The sequence below is a fragment of the Pteropus medius genome, unplaced genomic scaffold, assembly GCF_902729225.1.
Source record: "Pteropus medius unplaced genomic scaffold, Ma_sr-lr_union100, whole genome shotgun sequence".
NCBI lineage: Eukaryota > Metazoa > Chordata > Mammalia > Chiroptera > Pteropodidae > Pteropus > Pteropus medius.
In genome coordinates, this window is record NW_024346062.1 from 15,097,727 (window position 1) to 15,113,979 (window position 16,253).

At 36.0% G+C, this 16,253-nt stretch overlaps 1 long non-coding RNA gene across 2 annotated transcripts in view; it reads left to right on the forward strand.

Moving 5' to 3' along the window:
- The window catches only part of LOC120612575 (uncharacterized), a 382,790-nt gene that overhangs the window by 228,771 nt on the left and 137,766 nt on the right, over window positions 1–16,253 (forward strand). The window lies entirely within an intron of this gene.

The following is a 16,253-nucleotide window of genomic DNA, read 5'->3' on the forward strand; positions in this document are numbered from 1 at the left end:
AGTAAAACTGAGTTGTGACATAATCCCTTGTGTCGTTCTGGGAGTGTAGCTGAAGCAGATTAGAAGAGGTCAAGAATTTGTGAAGAGGAAGAATAGGTAATAGGTATAGAGTAGAGTTTCAGATAAATATAGAAGAGGATTCAGAAGACAGGACTGTAATGATGAAGAGAAATTCTACAGTATAGTGGAAAAAGTTGAAAGTAGGATTAATAGTTGGAGAAGCATAGGGATGAGTAGGTAGCATAGTGAAGGCAGAAGCGGGGGTGGACTTTCATAGGAATGAGTCCTGCTTGTTTATTATTAGCTTTGAATATTGTAATTCTAGCAAAAAATAATTCTGAGACTAGAATTCCTCAAAGCCCAAGGAAATGTTATGCTAGTCTCCAAGAGTTAGTGAGGGTACTGTTCTTGATTGTATGTGTTGATTATTCATTCCTATTTGGCTTTTCTCTTTTACACAGGTTGCTTCTTTATATCAAGGTCCAGGATTCCTGACCCTCAGGATTCATAAAAAGCTATATTTGAGTCCTGGACTTAAAATCTCTAAAACAGTGTCAAACTATGGGTTTTCATTGAGTATAAATTTGGGGGAAATGGAAATTCTATCTTCCTATTGTTTCTCAATTCTTTTTATCCTTGGGCAGAGACTTTTTGGCCATGTGAATTAGTTTTGAAATTCTTCTGTTACTATTCATTTACATGGGAGAAGATAAGTTACAGTGGAAAAGATAATTTTTAAAAGATTTTGACAGATTTCTAACTGCTCTTAGTTATCTTTCTTATAAAGAAGTTGCTACTGTTCCATTTGGAAACTGTGCCATGGTTAATATGGAAGTAATTTTGTCTGTGATGTTATTGACTTACACGTGGTTGATGCTACAGAAAAGCACTCATGTCAGTCCCTTCAAGTTCATATGCCAATCTCATGGTCTTCTGCTCTGACCTGGAGTAAATCACTTAATTGCTGTGCATTTTATTTTTTCCAGCTGTAAGTGTGAGGCTGCATTGCTTAGCAAATAGAAAACTAAAGGAGAATGAAAAGAATTGTTTGCATGTTAGCCTACCATTGACATTAATGACTTTGGACAAGTCAATTACACCCAGAAAGACTCCATTTCTTCCCAAACAAAACAAAATAAAACAAAACAACAACAACAACAACAAAAAACCAGTATCCTCTTTCACTTCTACAAGTAAATGGTAAAGTTTTAGGTATGTGACAGTATCTATAAGGCATTTGAACTGTTGTCTACATGGTGACCAACATATTTCCAAGGAATAAGTTGATGAATAAAGTAATGAACAAAAAGTATCATGAACTGACCCAGGAATCCTGAACCCATAACCATCAAATCTCATTTCTATGATGGTAAAGATTTAGGTCACTATGTGGTGCTCCAGCTTGAATGCCTGCCAGGTTCACTGCTCCCTTCTGGGAAGTCCCAGAATGCCTGCCAGGCGACCCTGCTAGTTTAATCATGGCTGACTGGTTAAGGAACAGGTACTGGGGAAACAGACACCAGGAGCAAGTTAGAGCCATAGGGAAGAGGAAAGGTGAGAACCAGCAAGAGAGCTATTGAATCGAACCTGTTCCTTTTTTCCTCCCTGATATGGACTCATTCTTTTCCTACACAGATTATACACATTCAGCTATGATTCCTTCATTCAATATGAGAGAGAGAGAGAGAGAGAACTTTTGTTTACTCATGTCCCTTCTAAGTGTAAAAATTGTTTTTCATTTCATTTTTTTCAAGTCTTCTTTATTCCTTATAGCCAGCTCAGTTCCATTTTATCAATGAAGTTTGACATAATGACTTTGAGTTTTAGATATATAAAAGTCACCTCAAACATGACATATCCCAGACCATTTTCTCCCCCTACATACACACAATAAAGTAATCTTCCCATAGTCTTCTCATCTAGGTTACTGACAACTTCATTCTCCTATTTTTCTAGGTTCCAAACCTTGAAGATCAGCCTTGAAGGCTCTCTTTCTCTTACATTTTATATTCAATCAATTATTAGTTCTTTCTTTAGGATATATCCAGAATACAGTTACCACCTCCAGTGCCACCACTCTGGTGAAGCCCTCCATCATCTCTTACATGAATTATTGCAACAACTTACTAACTAATAACCCTCCTTTTTTCCTTATCTCCATCAGCAGCCACGGTGGTCCAATTAAAATATGAGATAGCATGTCAGGATCTTTTACTCCTCTGCTCAGCATCATCTAATGTTTTCTTAATCAGAGTGATGGTTGAAGACCTTACACAATTCGTCCACCCTCTTAACCTCTCTTATATTAATACTTTCTCTCTTAGTTAATTCTTTGTTTTAGTCACACTGGTTTCTTTGCTCCTCTGTGATTGTGCCTAGCATGTTGTGTCTATCTGGAACTCTTCTTTGAGAAGAAAAGTTCAGGTCATTTTACAAGCCTCATCCTAATGAGAACTTTCCCATCTGAGAATGCAGCATACATCCATCCCCTACCCCTATACTTCTCCCCCTTACCTACATTATTTTTTTCCCTAGCACTTTTGTTATTATAGTATATATTTTATTTTTCATGTCTAATAATGGAATCATGGGTGATTCAAAGTTTTTATAACCTCTATATTTTCTCTGTATTAAACAATGACCATATTCAGAGGAAGTTGGGATCGTTCTAGGCTGAGAGAGTCAGGAAAGGCCTTGTGGAGAAGGAAGGACTGAAACTGTGTCTTGCAAGCTTCAGAGGCTGCACTAGGAGGTGGGGAGAGAGCCTTCTAGGTTATCAGAAAACATTTGCAAAAGGTGGAGGGTACTTAGTGTGCGACATACTTTAGAGATAATGAGGAGAACAGTCAGGCTAGTCTCTTCCTTTATCGCCAAAATGTTGAGTGTGCAATTAGGAGCAGATTATACAGGACCCAGGAGTGTGATTTTAGTATTTGTGGTTTTTCAATAGAAGAATGCTATGAAGAAAGCAGTGGGAGAATTACCCTCCTAAATTCTTCTTTTCCTTTCTTTCTGATGCTCTCACATAATCTTGAGTATTCTTAGAAACAATTCGTGTACACTTCTCAGTACTGTAATGCTCCCGAATAACTTGTTTTATGCTATGATAGAAACATTTATTTCAATGAAATGACATGATTATCTGTTTCTGTCAAGATCTAATATTCTAGCCATTTCCAATAGATTTTTCTTCAAATATTTTTTAATGAAAAGAAAAAATTAATATGAAAATTATCGATCTGGAAATAAAACTTTATTGACTTAGAAATACAGAGAATATTAACTTTTTGCTTTGTTTCGTTTGGCTGAAAAAGTGTCAATGAATTCCTGTTGATTTTTCTCAGTCCACTTATTTTCTGTTGATTTTTCTCAGTCCACTTATATCACTTGTTAACTGTGGGTCAAAGATACAACCTTCAAAATATATTTGTCATCTTCTATAAATGTGTCTTTCTCGTGTGTGGAACAGGACTATGACACTTGGCTGTGTCAGTACTGAAGGTCAGGTCGGCTCTTCATACTGAAATGAGGCAAGATGAGACAGAAGTACCTCCATGCTATCACAATGAGCCATTTCCACTCTGAACTGACACCTTCCCAAGAAAGGGGCACCAGACATGATATAAAGCTTGTTTAACAGTGGTTAATTTTTTTTAGCAGGGGACAAACACTACATGGTAGAATGTGCAACATATTTTCAAAGTCGGATGTGAAGATTTTCTGGTGGGCGGAGAATCAGCATTGTAGGCTTTAAAGATAGATAAGATACTAGTGCAAATCCCAGTGATACAGGATATCACTGAGAGGGATAGGTTTGAGTTTTTTTCTCTTATTGACAGCTCATCCTATCCATAATGCTTCTAATAATTTTCTATGAGTGCCTGCATGCAGAGAGCTCAGCAATTTCTAATGTAAGATGTATACTTCTGCCCTTTGAATTTGTGGAATGGAATAACAACTAAATGTGAATTTAATGTATTCATTTGCATTTCTGGGAGAGTCTTCCTTTTAAACATAACAGTGCAAAAACACGGGTATAATAAGCTAACCACTTTAACGTAAGGTGATGGAGTCTCAAGCTAAAGGTGAAATTCTGAGTAGAAATGTACACTTAAAAAAACAAAAAGAAAAAGAAAGGCAACTGTTTGTGACATTTATTTTTCTATCATACAGAACTGTGTGTTGGGAGAATGGGTGGTAGTAGTGAGTCAGGGTGGGCTCACTTTGTAGAGCCAGCGTCCAATGGATCAGATAAATGACCAGGTGCAGTCAGATACTTAAGATTTTTCTAAATTATTGTGCAATCACAGGAAAAACCACCAATGGAAATTGAAATGGCATCAGGAAGATCTATTGCTTTAGATTGATCAGTTTCCACTCTGGTAGTATAAATGGTCGAATTTTTGTCACCAGCACTCTGTCCCCTCCTCTTCTTCCTCTCCAGCTCCTCATCTTTTACCTAACATCTTATTTCAGTTGCATTTCCATTTTCTTTCAGATTCTATCTTTCATCTCTTGCTACCCTATTTAGTACTTCCTCAACTCTCTTGACTCTAAGTCCTCACCTTAATTAGTAACCTTACTTTATCTTCTGTCCTCAATTTAGACTGAGCAGTTATATATTAATGTGCAATTCTTCTGGATTTGCCAAACATTACCTCCTTAGTTGATTTTCTGGTAAGAGTTGGTAGGCTATCCCTGGACTGCACCCTAGCTCAGCATGACCCTGACACACCATATCAGCAGCAATTGCTGGTATCCCCTTCCCAAAAGAAACTTCATTCTTCACCACAGAAAACATCAGTGGGTAATGACAGCCGCCAGCAGTCTAGTCACAATAAATAAATGCTATGTACAAGTTTAATTTCTCGAAAAAACAGTCGTAAGAATGTAGTTTTAAATGTGTTGGGGCAATATTTTGAAATACAGATTACATTTTCCCCAGCATTTCCTGTCACCATATGATAATTTCTGGCTTGGGGCAGCTAGATTCATGACAAGGATGGTACTAAAGGAAGGAGAGTCAATTTTTGGTTTTTGAGTTTCAGACTAGATATTTTGTGGATCATAGTAGAAATAAACACTTGAATTTCAATAGCCTGGGACACAGAAGCTAAGCTATCTATTCTGAAGAATAAATAAAAATCCAGGCTGCTGTGACTTCAGATTAAATAAATAAAGTCTCCTTGGAGTGGGGAACGGAGAAGAGAATAAGAGGAATATTTAATATGAGAAGATCCCTGAGCTTCTGTCTTTCCCATACTTTTCACCACAATCTTCTTTGAGGAGATAGGAGCCTTGGAGAACTTTGCACACTTGAGACCAAAAAGGATTTGTGACTTTCCTTACCTGAGTGGAAACCACTAGCCAAACAGAACCCAATCTCCTACTAAGATAACTATATTATTTAATCATCAAAACCGGGACATTTTTTTGAGGGCAAGAATGATCTGGGAAAGTGATAAATCTGGTGGAATGCCAGGACAATAGGTATCAATCAGGACTGTTCCAGGCAAACCAGGACTTAGAGTAGTCCTTTAGTACTGTGAGACAGCAGAAGAATGATGTCTAGTGTGGACACAAAGTAGAATAGTGGTTACTAGGGACTGGAGAGAGGGAGGGGTATTTATTGAACACAGAGTTTCAGTTTAGAATGATAAAAAAAAGTTCTGGAGATGGATAGTGGTTACGGTTCCACAACAATGTAGATTGTTGTGGAATTGTACACTTAAAAATGGTTAAAATGGCAAATGTTGTTAAATGCATTTTACCACAACAAAAGGTTATTTTTAAAGATTTTTCTTAAAATATAGCTAACATACAATATTATATTAGTTTCAGGTGTGCACCATAGTTATTAAAGTGATCACCATGATAAGTCCAGGAACCATCTGACACCTTACAATGCTATCACAATATTATTGACTGACACCACATCCTCATGACTTATTTGTTTTATATACCTGGAAGTTTGAACTTATCATTCCCCTTCAGCTTTTTTTCCCCGTTTTGATTTTTTAATTACAGTTGACATTCAGTATTATTTTGTATTAGTTTCAGATGTACAACATAGTGGTTAGATATTTATATAATTTACAAAATGATCTCCTCGACTAGTCTGGTACCCATGTGGCACTATACAAAATTATTACCATATTATTGACTATATTCCCTACGCTTCACTTTACATCCCCATGACTATTTTGTAGCTACTAATTTGTACTTCTTAATCCTTTCACCTTTTTCACCCTGCCCCACAATCCCCTCCCATCAGGCAACCATCAGCTTGTTCCCAGCATCTATGAGTCTGTTTCTGTTTTGTTTGTTTATTTTGTTGTTTAGATTCCACATATAAGTGAGATTATATGATATTTGTCTTTCTCTGTCTGACTTATTTTACTAGCATAATATCTTTCGGGTCCATCCATGTGTGATTTCATTTTTTTTATGGCCAAGTAATATTCCATCGTATGTGTGTACCACTTCTTCTTTACCCAGTCTATTGATGGGCACTTAGGTGGCTTCCATATCTTGGCTATTGTAAATAATGTTGCAATGAACATAGGGGTGTATATATCTTTTCAAATTAATGTTGGGATTTCTTCAGATAATACCCAGAAGTGGGATTGCTGGGTCATATGGTAGTTCTATTTTTAATTTTTTGAGGAACCTCTATACTGTTTTTTATAGTGGCTGCACCAATTTGCTACCCCACCAACAGTGCACAAGTGTCCCCTTTTCTCCGCAACTTCGTCCACACTTGTTCTTTACTGATTTATTGATGATGACTATTCTGACAAGTGTGAAGTGATATCTCATTGTGGTTTCAATTCATGTTTCTCTGATTATTAGTAACGTTGAGCATCTTTTCATATGTCTGTTGGTCAGCTGTGTGTCCTCTTTGAAGAAATGTTTGTTCAGGTCCTCTGCTCATTTTTTAATTGGATTTTTAGTTTTTTTAGTGTTAAGTTGTGTGAGTTCTTTATAAATTTTGGATATTAACCCCTTATTGGATGTGTCATTGGTGAATATCTTCTCCATTCAATAGATTGTCTTTTTATTTTGTTGATGGTTTCCTTTGCTGTGTGCAAAAACTTTTTAGTTTGATGTAGTCCCCTTTTAAATTTTTGTTTGTTTGTTTCCCTTGCTTGAGGGAACATACCAGAAAAAAATATTACTAAGAGCAATATCAGAGAGTTTACTGCCTATATTTTTTAGTAGGAATTTTATGGTTTGGAATCTAAATTTAAGTCTTTAATCCATTTTGAGTTTGTTGTTATATATGGTGTAAGAAGGTGTTTTAGTTTCATTTTATTGCATGTATCTGTCCAGTTTTCCCAATACCTATTATTTAATAGATTGTTTTTATCTCATTATATATTCTTTCCTTCTTTGTCAGAGATTACTTGACCATATAGGAATGGATTTATTTCTGGGCTCTCTTTTCTGTTCTATTGATTTACATATTTGTTTTTATGCCAGTACCATGCCGTTTTGGTTACTATAGGCTTGTAGTATAGTTTGATATCAGGTATTGTGATATCACCAAATTTGTTCTTTTTTCTCAAGATTGCTGTGGTTACTTGGGGTTACTTGTGGCTCCATATAAATTTTAGGATTATTTGTTTGAGTTCTGTGAAAAAAAAATACTATTGATATTTGCATTGAATGTATATATTGCACTTAGTATGGACACTTTAATGATGTTAAGTCTTTCTATCCATGACTACAATATATGCTTCCATTTGTTGGTATCTTTTTTAGTTTCTTTCTTCAATGTCTATTGTCTTCTGAGTACAAGTCTTTTATTTCTTTATTTAAATTTGTTCCTAGGTATTTTATTTTTTTTGATGCAGTTGTAAATGGGTTTGTTTTCTTAATTTCCCTTTCTGATAGTTCATTATTGGTATATAGAAATGCAACAGATTTCTAAATATTAATGTTATATCCTGAGACTTTTACTGAATTCATTGATCAATTCTAACAGTTTTTTGTTGGAATTTTTAGAGTTTTCTCTACATAGTATTTGCCATCTGCAAATAATGGCAGTTTTACTATTTCCTTTCCGATTTGGATGTCTTTTTTTTATTGTCTGATTGCTGTGTCAAGGACTTCCAATACTATGTTGAATAAAAGTGGTGAAAGTGGGCATCCTTGTCTTATTCCTGATCATAATGAAAATTCTTTTAGCTTTTCTCCATTGAGAAGAATGTTAGCCTTGGGTTTGTTATAGATGGTCTTTATTATGTTGAGGTATGGTTCTTGTATTCTCACTTTGCTAAGAGTTTTTATCACAAATAGATGCTGGATTTTTCCAATGCTTTTTGTGCATATGATCATATAATTTTTATCCACTTAAATTGTGTCATGTTAATTGATTTACAGATTTTGAAACAACCTTGCATCCCAGAAATAAATCCCACTTGATTGTGGCGTATGATCTTTTCAGTGTATTACTGAATTCTATTTGCTAATATTTTATTGAGATTTTTTACATCTATGTTCATCAGGGATATCAGCCAATCTTTGTTTTTGTTTTTGTTTTTGTATTTTTGTAATGTCTTTGTCTGGCTTTGAAGTCAAGGGAGACTTTCCTCCTCTTGAATTTTTTGGAATAGTTTGAGAAGGATACATGTTGATTCTTTTGTAAATGTTTGGTAAAATTCACCTGTAAAGCCATCTAGTCCAGGACTTTTATTTGTTGGGAGGTTTTTTTTTTTACTGATTCGTTTCATTAGTAGTAATTCGTCTATTCAAATTTTCTGTTTCTTCTTGATTCAGTCTTAAAAGATTGTATGTTTCTAGGAGTTTATCCATTTCTTCCAGCTTGACAAATTTGTTGGCATATAATTGTTTGTAGTATTTTCTTATAATCTTTTGTATTTCTGTGGATTCCATTGTCACTTCTCCTCTTTCATTTCTGATTTTATTTATTTGGGTCCTCTCTCTTTTTTACTTGTCAAGTGTGGTTAAAGATGTATAAATTTTGTTTATCTTTTCAAAGAACAAGCTTTGGTTTCATTGATCATTTCTATTGTTTTTTTTTAGGCTCTATTTTGTTTATTTCTACTATGATCTTTATTATTTTCTTCCTTCTACTCACTTTGGGCTTTGTTTGTTGTTCTTTTTCTAGTTCCTTTAGGTGTAAGGTTAGATTATTTAAAATTTTTCTTGTTTCTTGAAATAGGCCTATACTGCTATTAGTTTTCCCTCTTAGGAATGCTTTCACTGGATCCCATAGATTTGGGGTCATTTGTTTTCATTTTCATTTATCTCAAGATATCTTTCGATTTATTTTCTTGATTTCTTCTTTATAATTAATTTCTAGTATTTTACGATTGTGGTTAGAGAGGATGCTTGGTATGATTTCAGACTTTTTAAATTTATTGAGAGTTGTTTTGTGACCTAACATGTGATCTATTCTGGATAATGTTCCATGTGCACTTGAAGGAATGTATATTTGCTGCTATGGAATGAAATGCTCTAAAAATATCAATTAAATCCATCTGATCTAATATGTCATTTAAGTCTGTTGTTTCTTATTGATTTTCTGTCTGGAAATTTATCTTTTGATGTCAGTGTGGTGTTAACTCTCCTACTATGACTGTATTGCTGTCAATCCTCTCCCTTTATGTCAGTTAATATTTGCTTCATGTAGTAAAGTGCTCCTATGTTGGATGCATAAATGTTTACAAGGATTATCTCCTCTTGTTGGATCTATCCTTCATGTAATATTCCTTTTTGTCTCTTATTATAGCCTTTGTTTTATAGTCTATTTTGTCTAAGTATTGCTACCCTAGTTTTTTGTTTGTTTATTTCCTTTTGCATGGAAAATCTTTTTTCCAACCCCTTATTTTCAATCTGTGTCTCTTTTGATTTGAAGTGGTTCTCTTGTACACAGCATAAGTATGAGACTTCTTTTCTTAGCCATTCAACTACAGTATATGTTTTGATTAGAACATTTAATCGCTTACATTTAAAGTGAATGTTGATAAGTATATAGTTATTGCCATTTTATTATTTATATTTATAGTTTTTTGTTTTGTTTGTTTTTCCCTTCTTAAAGAAGTCTCTTTAACATTTCTTGTAATATTTGTTTGGTGGTATGAATTCCTCTAGCTTTCTTTTGTCTGAGGAGTTCTTTATATCGCCTTCAATTTTAAATGATAGCCTTGCTGGGTAGAGTAATCTTGATTGTAGTTCCTTACTTTTCATCACTTTGAATATTTCCTGCCAATTCCTCTGGCCTGCAGTTTCTGTTGAAAAATCAGCTGACAGTCTTATGAAGACTCTCTTGTAGGTAACTAATTGCCTCTGTCTTGCTACTTTTAAGATCCTCTCTTCGTCTTTAAACTTTGGCATTTTAATTATGATGTGTTTTGATATGGGCCTTCTTGGGTTAATCTCGGGACTCTGTGCTTCCTTGACTTGCATGTCTGTTTTCTGCGCCAGATAAGAGGAGTTTCCAGTCATTATTTCTTCAAATAGGTTCTCGATCTTTTGTTCTCTCTCTTCTTTTTCTGGTACCACAATTATGCAAGTATTGTTATGGTTGGTGTTATCCCACAGGTCCTTTATACTATCCTCATTTTTTTTCTTCTTTTTCTTTTTGTTGCCCCCTTTGGATATTTTCTGTTACCTGGTTTTCTAAATTGCTAAATTGATCCTCTTTTGTATCTATTCTTCTGTTGATTCCTTCTACTGTTTTCTTCATTTCAATTATTGTACTCTTGATTTCTGACTGCTATTTTTTATGTTTTTTTATGTTTTCTATCTCTTTTTTGAAGCTCTCATTAAGTTCTTAAAGCATCCCTATAACATTGTTTTCAACTCTGTAACTGGTAGATTGTTTGCTTCCATTTTGTTTAGTTCTTTTTCTGGAATGTTCTTCTGTTCTTTCATATGGGACTTTTTATTGTCTCATCATTTTGGCTGCCTCTCTGTGTTTGTTTCTATGTTATTAGGTAGAGCTGCTACATCTCCCAGTCTCGGTAGAGTGGCTTTATATAGTAGGTGTCCTGTGGGGCCCAGTGGCACAGTCTCCCTGGTCACCTGAGCCAAGTGCTCTAGGTGTGTCCCTTATGTGGGTTGTGTGTGCCCTTCTGGTGTAGTTGAGCTTTGATTGCTGTTGGCACATTTGTGAGTGAGATTGACTCTCAGGCTTACTGATTGTGAGAATTAGCCATAACCATAGTGTATGAGCTGCTGTAGGGTGGGGAAGTCTAATTCCATGAAGCTGGATTTTCCCTGGTGGGCTCTGGTGCCTGCCAGACCATCCTTTGTGTGTGCGGCTTATGAGGCTAATTTAATGTTGTTCTGTTATGGTTTGAAGCTAGCCATTAGGTATGCTGGTTCTTGTGCCTCTTGGAAGCGGCTCCTATATAGGCCCAGGTCAGCCACTGTCTGTGTCTGGAGCCATCTGGTAGGAGCAACAAGGTGATCTAGGGTTGGTCGCTGCCTATGCCAAACATGGAGGTGTGTGGGAGAGGCCATACTGTGAATGAAAGCTGGCTGTCACCAATACTGGTCTTGGGGAAGCTCAGCAAAAGGCCCAGGGAACCTTTAGGCCTGTCACTGCTTGCAAGTTGTCTATAAGGCTCAGCTGCTAAAAGAGCCTCAGGTTGTATGGGTAGTACTGGAGTTGGATTGGAAGATGGGTCTCAGTGAGTCACTAGCATGAGGTGAGTGATGTTCAACAGGTTAATGCAGATTTAGTTTTGGTGCCAGTGCTGAGCCTGGGGCTGCTCTGCAGAAGTCTAAGAGCCCACCAAAGCCAGCTGCACCTACCTGGGGCCCACGGACCCCCAAGAGTTGTCTAAGAAAAACTGCAGTGCAGGGTAACAACAGCTGCCCCACCCCAGTCACAAAAATGTCCCTGGTAGTTCTCCCACAAGTTGAGGGGAGGCAGATTTCCAGGGATTCACCAGGATGGAGTAAACAAAGCTACAAAACCAACAAAAATTTAGATTTGGCCATATTGGAGAAGGGTTCAACACAGGAAAATGGCGTCCACTCACCAGCAACATGAGAGGAGGGCTCAACACAGGGACAATGGCGACTTTCTTTTTAGCCCTTACCCTGAAGCCACACAACTCAGTCTCTACTTGTATGTCTCTGGTACCTTCCTAGCCAGAGCCGGAGAGGGAGAGTGCCTAGGAGTGAGAGAATCTGTGTGTAGGTCCTTTAAGAAGACATCTGGAGTTTTAACAGCCTTCAGTCTCATCCTGTTGGTGGAATCCCCACTGATTTTCATAACCAGATGTTGTGGAAACTGCTCTTCCAGGCACTGGTGCTCTAAGCTGGGGGATCCTGGTGTAGGGCTGGGGTCCCTTGTTGTTCAGGAAGACCTCTGCAGCCAAGATATCCCTCCCAGTTATCAACTGTCACATGTGGGTGTCGGCCAACCTGTTTCATGTCTCTGCCCCTCCTACCAGTCTTGAGATGGCTTCTTCTTTATATCCTTAGTTAAAGAACTTCTGTTCATTTAGTTTTCAGATGGTTCTCCAGGTTTATTGTTCTTTATTTTAGTTGCAATTTTAATGTGGTCATGGCGGGAGGTAAGCACAGCATCCACCTACTCTACCATCTTGACTGGAACTCAAAAACATTATTTAAAACAATCTGTATATAGTTGAATTGTTAAGTCGATGGGCCTGAAGAAGGCACACAATTTTTTATACAGTGCAGAGGGTGAAGAATGTTCTTAAACAGCCAAGAATGTCGTTAACATACCACTGGGAGCTAGAGATCCGAGATAGGTTCTTTTGGTTTTAGACTTCTCAGTTAGAAAAATTTATATTAACTTTATCCAGACCGTTGTCAGTTGTATATATTCGTTAAACAAATATATATGCTAAATATAGGAAACATTTTGCAAATAAATCTGTGTGTTCTCTTGAACCTACATGCTAAGATTACACATCTGTCCTGTCATGTCTCTTCATTTTGGTATGAATTTCCTAAGAAAGTGTTGGTTTTTGCGGAGAAGGATGCTAACCCTTCAACTCAGCTACATTATTTGACAGGAGAAAAATTTCATCTGCAGATTTCTAATTAGTTATTAATTCTGCATTTCTTTCTCCATCAGTATACTCTCTGAGACACTAATGTTCTAAACACATCAGAACTATGAAAGGGGCTACAGCTTAAAAGAGTAAGTATGTTGCTCCAATTTAATTTAAGTGGTTGTGCAAACAGAGGCTTTGCATTCGAACTAAATTTGCTCTTGCGTTGGTCTTTAGAGATATTGTGAATATATTAAAGATTTCAAATTAACTCCATATTCTCAAGTTGGTTGAGTGAAATGGAAATGATTTCTAATTCCTTTTTGGCAGCTCCTAGTCAATGAAAGGTTTAGCAAAAGTCTGTCTTTCATCAAGCTGTGAAATAGTTGCTATCAAATTAGAGAAATAGCATAAGTACTGTTATCAATAAATGATTAAATTTCACATGTACACAAAATTGACAACATTTCTGCCATCTTTTTTTTTTTAGACAATGCATCTTTGGATTTCACAGTTTTTATACTATTTCTTATATAATATTTACTTTCACAGCTATTTCTGGCTTGTAGAGACTTAAATTTTCATTCACAGTTTGTGTTTTCAAGTATTTGGCAAACTATGTAAATACAGCAAGGTAAACATTTCCTTTTCAGATGTGCTTTCCTTCTTTTACAGAAATGAGTTTGCTTTTTTTTTTTTAATTTAATGCAACGAATGATTGATAATCATTCAGATTTAGAAAGGATATTCAAAATCAACTGATTCTGTTCTTCTCGTGTGCAAATCATCTTTAAAACAGACTCTAGGCCAGTGGAAAGAATTTGGAATTTTGACCCTGCTACTTAGTGGCTAAATGACTTTAAGCCCATATGGCTCATGAAAATGTAGTTTTTTCATTTATAAAATGTGGGTAATAACTTTAACCTCACTGAGTTGATATGATGGAATTATTTGCTTTGCAATCCCTTCTATTCATATATAATTAGCACATTTTTTGTGGGGGTAGAGAGATTAATGCTTGGAAATTTTATTTATTTATTTGTTTAGTTATTTATTTGTCTATCATCTATCTGTTTTTCAGTTTTTCCCCAGCTTTATTGAGGAATAATTGACAAATATAATTGCATATATTTAAGGTATACAATGTGATGATTTTATATATATATATTGTGGAGCGATTACCAAGATCAAGATAATTAATACATCTATCACCTCACATAGTTAATTTTGTGTGTGTGTATGTGTGTGTATGTGTGTATCTGTGTATGTGTGGTGAGAATGCCTAAGATCTGCTCTTAGCAACTAGGCTTGGGAAGAGGGAAATGGGAAGATACAGGTCAAAAGTATAAACTTTCAGTTATAAGAAGAATAAGTTCTGAGCATCTAATGTACAGAATGATGATTCTAATTAATAAAATGTTATTATATAATTAGCAAATTCGATGAGTGGTTTCTCTATATTTATATAAGTAATTTAGTTATTAAAATAAAGTTAGAAAGAAAAAGTTTGTAAAACAGAACTAAAATCTTTTCTCCAGTTTGATATTAACACAGATCATTTTCTTAATATTTTTTCACTTTATTCTACTTATAAAACAAGCATTTAAGTAGATAAAGTAGAAAAACACAGGAGAGGATAATAAAAAAAATTTTAAAGTTACTATCTGTTGAAATCTAGGGCAGTCCATATAGAAAAATAATGCTCTCACTCTCAAATAACAAAGTCCCCCAGTCATTTGTAATCACAAATAATAATCAGAAATTATGCATTCACTTGCAGCTGGCTGTAGGCTAAGGGCATGAAAAAGGGGTTGGTTGGTTTGTACTCCATTCTTTCCCCATACACACTCCATCTGCCCTCTCCATCCTCATCTGTTCCCCTAAGGAATATGATTTTAGACAGGAGTAGAAAATAATCTGCCCTGCTCATACCCCCACCACAAGCTCTCTAAATGGTCACTTTGAGGCCCTTTCAGTTGACAGGAGATGAAGGGGAGTGTTCTGCTCCCTCCTTCCACATGGCAGCACGGAGGGAAAAGGTCATAACCCACTAACAACCTGCTTCAGATAAATTCTTTTGCCAGTCTCCGTCTCTGCTCTCAGCCTTTCTAACCTCTTTTTGTAGATAAGGGTCACATAATCAATTCTCCCACATCCTTTTTGCCAGCCCGTCTTGAATGGCCCAGCCTCTCTCTTTGTAAGGTGGCAGTGGTTGGTACCTGCTGCCTTTGGGTTTCCTTAGAAACTGACAGGAGTCCTGTTTTTACATTTAGTTTCAATCACTCCCTTAGGATACATTATATAAAGTGGATTTCTACATCTAAGAATATGATCATGTTAAGACTCTAGACACATACTACTAAATTTCCACCTCCTCAAATAGAAATATACAAATTCATACTCACACCCTCACTGCATAATATTGAGAAAAGAAAAGTGGGGCAAATGAGAACAGGGGGCGAGGATAAAAGTAGGGGCCTGAGAAAAGAGGAACGATATCAGGAAATGGGAAGAAGCCAGTGCAGTTGGACAGGGGATGGATTAGATGCTCTTATAACTCAGGTAGATAAATCTGTGTTAAGCTAAGCTCCAGCATAAATAAATATGATTCATTTCTACCCATTTCTTTAAATGAGCAATACATTTGATAACTGGTGGTTCTTTGATTTCAGCCTTGAAAGGGTTATTGAGAGCTTGATTTATATAATCATTTTAGAATCTTTCTGTAATCATCATGGAGTGGTAGAAAAAAAGATATGTTTTTTTTATTTCCATGTTGTCACTTACTAAATGGTTGATCCTGAGACTCTGCTCAATACCAGTGAGTTTCAGTCTCCTCATCTCTGTTATTGCTAGAATAAGACCTTTCTTGATCAGCTCATGTGGTAATTACGAGATGAAATGGAATGGGATTTGGAATTTGTAAACTGCAAAGATCTGAGAAAGATCAGTTATACCGCTTTGTCAATCACCTGTCGGCACTGAGGGAAAGTTGGCTAATTGATCTCTCTTGACCTATTTTCTGTCTTGTTGACAGTGTTTATACAATTTTTTTTTCTCAAATGAGAGTTTATATATCTAATGTGTCTTTCATTTTCCAGGGTGTATAGTTGCTACTCAGCAAATTCTAGTTCTTGCTTTCGCCTTTCCTCCCAGTTCCTAAACTGTGAACTCTTTGGAAATATCTGGTTATGCAATAACATCAGGGCTCTTTCTTTTCAAGTTGGCAGCAGAGGGTATGTATATTCA